Genomic DNA, 7,615 nt, shown 5'->3' on the forward strand with positions numbered 1-7,615 from the left:
AGATATACCACACTGAATTGTGTTTTACAACTCATCTAATCCCCCTGAAAAATGGGTGTGGAAGTAAAGCTGATATTTAAGTCAAGCTGAAATATTTAAATTGAAATATTTATTGAGGGTGTAATCCTACACACTTACCTGGGAGTAAGCTCATATGAACTTAATGATCATGATCATAATTCATGATGTCTTAAGCTCTCTTAAGGTTTGATGTACAAGTAGAGAATGAATATTGTGACAAAACTGGCACAGAAATGGTCAACTCATAAAAAAAAAAAAATCGGCAATATCTGACTCTAGGAGAATAAGGGGAAATTTACACTTGTAGACAGTATTTGAAACAAAATTATGGAAGGCGGCATATGCTTATTCTCTTTCTAAAGAAATAAATAAAACCCTACATTCTGAATACATGCCAGGATGCTGTGTCATTTTTTTGCCTCACCAACCTGGTGCCCTCCTGTTGTTTCAGATTATATTTCATCCTCCCTGAACTTTGACCCAGATGATGCTTATGGAAGTTCAATTCCTAAACATCTGGAGGGCCCTATTTTTGGAGAGGTTGCTAAAGCTGGGCATGTAACTTGGGGAAAATATCTCCATTAAGCAGAAATGAATGTACCTGCAGGACATCTAAAGCTCCTGCTCTTTAGCCTGGAAAACTATTCAAATGCAATTTTTACATTTCATATCATAATGTTTCCAGTTCTCATGATCAGAAATAAAAGTTTATAAGAAATGGATGGGGAACAATGGTGCATTCTTCATTCCCCTTCACCACACAGCATTATCAAAGGCCCAAGTCTGCAAGACAAAAAGGAACAGTTGAAATCCAATAAAAGTGGAATTAGAATGAGATTAATGTGACTACCTTTCTTTCACTCGTCAGGACAAATCCAAAAATGTGACACAATGTAAGCTGATATCAGGTGAGGAAATAGTTAAAAAGTCTGGAATGGTAACCAGTTATAACTTGTTCAAAATTTCAGGGATTATAGCCAAGAGAAGACAAAAATTTAAATGGTGAATTTAAAGGAAAGATTAGAACACAAACTTTTCTGCACTCATACTATCCTTTTCCACAAATCCACACATATATTGGATAGAAAAGGCAATACACAAATAGTCTTATCTAGGAGCCTCAAAACAGGTCTTGTGAATAAAAACGCTTCAAGATAAGAGACAAAGATAGCATGCCACAGTTCTTTCTACAGTTCTGCAACTGTAGAAGTCCATTCCATTTCTATTGTGCCTGAGGTTTATAAAATTCAACCATCATAAAATTATCATTTAGTCAAAATCATTGAAGGGATCCCTGTGGCTGAAGTTATGTTTGCAACACATGGAAAGAGTTAAAAAGGAACAGTAGGCTCTGATCACTTTTTGTTGTTGTTGAAATGAACTCATCGGGATTTCATGCCAATTCAAAGAGTCACTTCCTGTCAACAAGCAGAGCCATTCCACAAAGAAATCAATGCCTGCCTCATAAAATTACAGTTGATTCCTGAATACTCTGATAGCAACAGAAAGGAAAGTGGGATTGCAATCTGTGAACTTTGGTGAGTATCGCAAGCCAAGTTGCACTTGTTTTGAAAAATAAATGTCACCCAAAGTAAGATAAAATCTTGCATGTAATTTTAAGTGAACTGATGCAGTGATGCATATCTGTGGAAATTGTTCTCTGGAGAATCAATGCTTTCAGCTGGCTTTTACCAGAATCACGTGCACAAGGTAGACTCAGTAGCCAAAGAAAGCTAGGTGGAATGTACACATATATAAAAAAAAAACACTGTGAAAATGCTTTTTAAAAACAGTTTTGAAAAATACATTGAATTTGGCATAGCTCACTTTCACCATCTAGTGTCATATTTTTATATTGTGCTTTACAACACATTGAAAATTTTTATTTGCAGCTGTAGAGCTGAATCCCTCGTTATCAATAAAATAAATTTGCCACTTTCTTGAATATTGTTAGCAAGAAAAAGCCACCATTCCAGAAACTTAATAAAACAGTAAATCCAGGCATTCAGAAATCTTCCCTATGCTAAAGACAATTGATTTTCTTAAAAAATTCCATATCTCTGAAAAATATGAAATACAGCTAAATCCTCAGTCAAAGAAAACTATTTTTGTGCTACTGGAATATCTCATATCAGAACAGACACTGTTATTTGAACAAGGCTTTATTGTTATAGATAAAGTACTCCCTTTCAATCAGCCTAGGTTGTCTGAACTAATGGGTGTTTGACTTTAATGCATTATGATAAAAGCTTTTTGGCAACCTCACTTGGTGAGGGTTTCTGGGTTTTTTAAAGAACATATTTAAGCTGCTACAATACAGATTTGGTGACAGAATACTCAATCTGACAACAGAGTAATCGAAGATTGAGAAATCACTTACGTTGTGATACATTATTGCACAATCTCCTTATTCTGTAAATAATCAAACTATTAATCAGACTGTCGCAACCACCTCAGTGGTTTTCTGTTCCCTCTACTTTGGAGGCAAGTGTGAATAGATACATGTCAGAAAAGTAAAACAGGAGGAAAATTTAAGAAAAAATTCCCCTATTATACTATTGAAATACTTGTATTAACCAATATTTAAGATTATTACTTTAAGTCCCTAAGCAGCAATGGGGCCTGGTTGCCTGAAAGAGAATCTTCCCGCTTTCATATCTGTCTAGTCTCTAAGGTCATCTTTTGAGGCGGACCCTCACCAACTGAGATGAGAAGCTATCAAAATAGGGCACAAAAATTTTGAACCCTCTCACCAGTCTCTTGGTACCTTCACTGTGGTCTTTTTAGTGTCAGATATACCTTTATATTCTTCCAGGATTTTAAAAAATGTTTATTGAACCTTTGAAACTAAAGTTATCCTGTGATGCTGATTGTATTCTGTTTTGTATTAGGATGTATTTCTTCTGCTTTAGATTTTAGGTATTGCTCTGTTTTGTGGTTTTAACTGCTATTTGTAAGCCACAGGGCAACTTTGGTTACTGGATGGTAGAGAAGTGTAACTCTTAAATAATAATAAAAATAATCAACCTCTCCCGCATTTTCATTAAATCCCTAATTGATTAACTGGATTGTTAGTATGACTTAAGACAGAGACAGAGGTGAACATACAAGGTGACCAAATCAGTTTCTGTGCCTAAACCAGGCCTAAATCCGGATTGAAATGGATCTAGAAAATCGGTTTCCTCCAAGAGCGCCTGGATCTGGACTGCAACCACCTGCTCAAAAGCCTTACCCCCATAACCTTGTTTTAAATTTGTGGGCGCTAGTCACCTTTAATCCCTGGATCTAGCAAGTGTTAGAATTTAATCAAGTCATGGATGCCAGACCTCTATAAACCCTGGATCTGCCAAGTAATAGCTAATTAAACCAGGCTAGCATCCTGGGTTAATGTTAAGGTGATGGGATCAAAGGGGCTTGGTGCGAGATGGCAAATGGCTGGGGTCCACTCCCTTCACAGATAAAGCCAGAGTTCAGAGTAGAGAGATGAGGAAGAGTGATGTGACCAAGGAGTAAAACAGAAAACTGGAAAGCCAGAGAGGCAGACCATGATGTTTGATGGCTGTTTGAATCTAGTGCTGCAGCTATGGGAGAAACAAGACCCTCTTTGGCTGTTATTGCTCCCTCCATCATAGACGCAGGTTTTATATATGCATAAATACTCCTCATATCATGAAAATACCACAGTCTCTGTTGTGCCTCCAAAAGGAAACAGACCCTGGGTAAACACCTGCGACTCCTGGAATCTCACACCACTTGGACATTGTGGTGACATGCAACAGTATCCTTTATCCAGGGGGGAAATTTCTAATAAAATTAGCACACTGCATATTCATGAGGTACTAGTATATGATGGTGCCCTTTTTCCCCCAAACACAATGATATAAATGAAAAGAGAGCATAGATAGCTAGCAAAATGAAATGGATAATTAAAGGCTCCAGGGTTCAGACTATAATGTATCTGAATTACAAGTAAACGTTAACTTTCTTTTTGAGAACTGGTTTGCAAATCTCGCTCTTTAAAATATTAACAGGAGAGTACTCAGTTGCAACCACTGAAGATTAAAATACGAGCACTTGCAAAATTAAAGCCTTGCAATCTAAGAGCAATTTAAACCTAACTTTCGGTGTAAAAAATAGTTTAAATACTTGTTTTTCCAAACATAATTCTCAGTAGAAGAAAGGTTTTAATGGAGATCGAGAGGTCTTCATATCTAATGTTTCATCAGTGGGAGATATTTCAGAATTTGTAAAGAACCTTTATTGCTATCTATTCATGCTACCCTTGTGATAGCAGTACACTGGCTGAAACAGTCATGGCTTTCCCCAAAGAATCCCAGGAAATTTAGTGTGTTAAGGGTGCTGAGAGTTGTAAGGAGATCCCTATTTTCCTCACAGAGCTACAATTCCCAGGATTCACTGGGAAGAACTGATTGTTAAGCTACTCAATACGTTCAGTTCTGGTAAGTGTATTGCTGCCACCCATCACCATGCATTTCCACCTCTGACCCAGTTGTGTTTACTTCTGGCTGAAGCAGAATGGAGTAGAATGGCACTGGGGTCTGCTTGCTGCTAGACCCTCACAACCTTCTTTTTCATTGTATTTCCTCATGTCGCATCAAAGATTCCACTTCTAGCTTTCTGGGTGCTAGGGTTTGATCAGTGCTTTGAGAATTAAGATGAGCTGACAGATGTTGTGTAAAAATGTAGGCTGAAGGAAAATTGAGGGGTTTGAAAAGCATGGGGAAAGGTGGCTGGCAGAACTCTTGGTGGGTGGGCTGGAGCAGGCTGGAACAAAGGGGAAAGCAGCATGGCTAGGTCCTCTGTTTGTAGACCTAAGCCTGCTGCTCCTAAGAGAGGAGCAAAGAATCATCTTGAGATGTGAATGCTCTGAGACTTCTCTCCAATGTACATTCAGGTTGTTTATACTGTATGTGTAAACAAACCCTATATCATAAAGACACTACAGTCTCAACTGTGCCTAATTGCCAAAGTAAACATGAACCTTCAGTGAGCATCAAGATCCCAGGAATCTTACACCGTTCAGAGATTGGGGTTGCATGCAACACTATGTATATGTTCGTCTATTTTCATCTTGTGTGTGTGTATATTATCTTAGTCATTCTGGGCTGTTAAGTACAGAAAGACAGAACACAACACAACAGATACATAAATTATTGTGGTGATCTAGGTAGATGTGCTAGCTAACATTGTGGTGAACTAAACATTCTGGGAGAAAATAAAGTTATAAGCTCAATGCAGTGAAAGGGCTCTGTACACATCAGATCCTAGGAAGCTTTGGAGTGCAGCCATTTTCTCTCATTCGTAACCTTTTTCAATTTGCCTGTTTAATTAAAACGATTTCATCAGATTGGTTGTTGTTTTTTTCCAGAATTGGATATATCTTTTTTTTAACTGCGCAAGTATTTTGAATTCTAGAAGCAAAATTAAGAAGGTCCAAAATGATTGAAACCTTTCTGGAATCTTGTGAAGTACTCCTGTTTTCTCCAAACAAAATTTAGATGTAATCTATTAGAAAACTAAATGATCAGAATCAGTTGTATGCCGTGCTATATGTCTGTTTGCTTAGTGCAATAATTAGGCTGCCTCATTATAATGAGCAAGTTACAGAGAAAAATGGCTTGACTGCATTATTAATTATCTGCTGACAAATTATTTTCCTGTTTCTGAACTAGGCTACAGGCCATATGAGGCAGTGGTGGTCGTTTTGAAAATTAAAGCACATCATTTAAGTCAACAGAACTATAGTTGGCACCATGTGAAAATTATAACACACAGTATGTGTGTGTTTGATAAGGCTTCTGTTGATTTTCTTTTTCTTTTTTAATGAACGGCTTTTTTTCTTTTTTTCAACCACTGCTACATAATGCTTAGAAAATGCTTTCCCTACCTGTGTGTGCCTTTGTAGGGTCCTTTAATCCCACGTGAAGTGTTTTGTTCTTTTCTTTCCCTGTTATTACACTTTTTAAGATTGTTTCAAGTGCTGCAGGCAATTACACCCAAGGCACTTTAGCAGAAGGGTGACGAAGATGGGAAAATGTCATGTTGTACATATTTTGCAGATATCTCCTCCACCTGCCTCCACTATCATTGGTATCTATATACTGTAATGTTTTGGGAGATTAGATAGTGTGTGCTACAGTTGCTATATACTGAAATAAGTTCTGTAGGGATACTTGGGGTCAAAGCAGTACCATGGACAAGACTAGACACATTTGTCTTGTTATTAATATTTGCATGGATGTCCTTCTTGACTAATGTTTGATGAGGATGCATGAGAGAGCCTTCTTGGTGGGTGCTCCCAGATGTTGAACCTCCCTTCCTAGAGAGACTATTTTGCCTCTCTCCTTGTCCTTTGCCTGCAAATGAATATCATTTTATTCCAACAGGTTTTTGGGAACTGACTATTTTTAAGGGAAGGGCTTTCAATAGTGCTGTGTTGTTTTTAGTCTCTGTATTTTAATATATTTGGTTTTTATATTGTTTTGATTCTATTGTAGTTTAATTACTTTTAAACTATTATCTTTTATTACCCTTAACATCTTTTATTACCATTCTCTTCATAGTGATGTGCCTTTCAACATGGGCACTTTGTGCCAGGCCCCTGCACTCTGTAATACCCTCCCTCTTTCATACATGAAACATTATTCATTAATAGTTTCAGACATCTTCTTTTATCTAAAAATCTGAAAGAAAATTTTCCATATATTGCCCCAGGAATGAATGCCTCTTTTCATATGGGGTATATCAACACACTCAGGACATGTTAATGATTGGGATAAAATGTCACAATATAATTACTGTTTCCAGCACTTGTCTGGGCATGTTTGGAAAGGATGCGCTGAATCAACTTTAGGGTCAGAGCAAAAGAACATAAATGTCACTTAGCTCACAACTACATTTCTACATGCCATTGGTGTCAGCATGCACTGTGACCACTGACGCCTACCCAGCCAGATCTAGGAGATGGGCATATCCTCAGCCCTTGTAACAGGTGGATAATTCATCTAGTATTCGGTGTTCTAATCACAGACCCAGACATCTATCTTCCTACTGAATGAACTACTCACTAAAAGGTAAAGGTAAAGGACTCCTGGACAGTTAAGTCCATTCAAAGGCAACTATGGGGTTGCGGCGCTCATCTCACTTTCAGGCTGAGCAAGCTGGCGTTTGTCTGCAGACAGCTTTCCAGGTCATGTGGCCAGCATGACTAAACCGCTACTGGCACAACGGAACACCATGATGGAAACCAGAGCGCATGGAAATGCTGTTTACCTTTCTGCCACAGCGGTACCTATTTATCTACTTGAACTGGGATGCTTTTAAACTGTTAGGTAGGCAGGAGCTGGGACAGAGCAACGGGAGCTCACACCGTCATGGGGATTAGAACCACCAACCTTCTGATCGGCAAGCCCAAGAGGCTCAGTGGTTTAGACCACAGAACTACTCACTACCATTCATTAAAACTTCATTCAGATGTGTTCAGTTATCTGCAAAGGGTGATTGTATGTGTAGGATGGGAGCAGGGAGTTTTGGCATCTCTGTCAAAGGTAAGAATATTTTTAAAGGGATATAT

The sequence above is a fragment of the Podarcis tiliguerta genome (genome assembly GCF_965153285.1).
Source record: "Podarcis tiliguerta genome assembly, chromosome: 4".
Taxonomy (NCBI): Eukaryota; Metazoa; Chordata; class Lepidosauria; order Squamata; family Lacertidae; genus Podarcis; species Podarcis tiliguerta.